The 1,268-nt window shown below is 46.0% G+C and overlaps 1 pseudogene; it reads right to left on the reverse strand.

The window, feature by feature from the left end:
* Nucleotides 1-650: 650 nt before the first annotated feature.
* Nucleotides 651-747, reverse strand: LOC117015498 (uncharacterized; annotated as a pseudogene).
* Nucleotides 748-1,268: the final 521 nt, after the last annotated feature.

Raw genomic sequence — 1,268 nt, forward strand, 5'->3', positions numbered from 1 at the left:
CCTTAGCTCCCAAGTCCACCTTTCATTGCTCTGCTTTGTGATATTGGAGCTGAGACCTTCATACTTATTTTGCCTGCTGGCACAATGTTCAAGTCAGTAGAGGATGCTGAGGGAAGAGGATGCTGCAGAAGAAAGAAGCTTTTCCGGGGTTTTTTCCCCCTCTCATTTTCTCCCAGTGTATAGGGCTATTGGTATGTAGTTCACCCACAGGCGCCTCATGTGAGGGTGTTTCCCAGCAAGTCCACCATCCTCCTGCCAGCTTCCCAGTAAGTCTCATTGGCGCCCCAGTGGGTGGCTTCCTACTGGGTTCTGTTGACATCCCCTCCTCTCCAGCCCCAGGCTTCATTCAGTACCTCAGCAAACAGTGGGTCACAGCCACACTCCAAGTCTGAGTCTCAGTCTTACAAGGGAAACCTTTCAGATTTGTTCCTTGCTTGGGTCTCCTGCCTCAGCCTTAGAGGGCTGCTCCTGTAGCCACCATTCCTGTATCCAGAACTCTATTCTTAGTAATTAATCCTATAACTGCTTAGTAATTTTGTTTTTGTTCCAGATGGATGACCATGTCTTATTTATTAAATCATTCTTCCTTGACCCAAAGCTCTGCAATGTGAAACCTATCAGTATCAAAGGTCCATATATACCTCAGGTCTAAAAATATGGAGCGTGGCACAAATTTGCGGGTCATCCTTGGGCAGGAGCCATGCTAATCTCCCAATTTTTTAGTATATGTGCTGCCGAAGTGAGCACTGGTTAACAATTCTTTATATCAATCTTTCCCTGTTCCAATCATTATATGTTTTCTGTCTCCTGACTGGATCCTGGCTAATACAGTGAATTAAGATACAACTAAGGGGAGCTGCTGGTTAGCTCAGTTGGCTGGAGTGTGGTTCTAAGAACACCAGGGTTGTAGGTTCAATCCTCACATGGGCCACTGTGAGCTGCACCCTCCTTAAAAAAAACAAAAAATAAGGGTGCCACTTCAGGCTGGTTGATAACCCTTGATGTAGTCTAGTATGAAGGGCTCAACTGAGTAAGTCTGAGAATTAGTGAATCAGGCTGGCTCCTTCTAGAATTTTGAGAATTAAGAGTTGTCCAGTCCCTAAAAGAATGGACAAGATTTGTACAGTTGTCACATGAAGATGCACATGTGAAAGACATAACATGATAAATTACCCCTGAAGCTCCTCTCTCTCTCTCTCTCTCTGTCTCTCTCTCCACCCACCCCACCCCCTGCTCCCGCCCCCCAATGGCTTGAGTTTCTCTGCCTT

This window comes from Rhinolophus ferrumequinum, chromosome 22, assembly GCF_004115265.2.
Source record: "Rhinolophus ferrumequinum isolate MPI-CBG mRhiFer1 chromosome 22, mRhiFer1_v1.p, whole genome shotgun sequence".
NCBI classification, from domain to species: Eukaryota; Metazoa; Chordata; class Mammalia; order Chiroptera; family Rhinolophidae; genus Rhinolophus; species Rhinolophus ferrumequinum.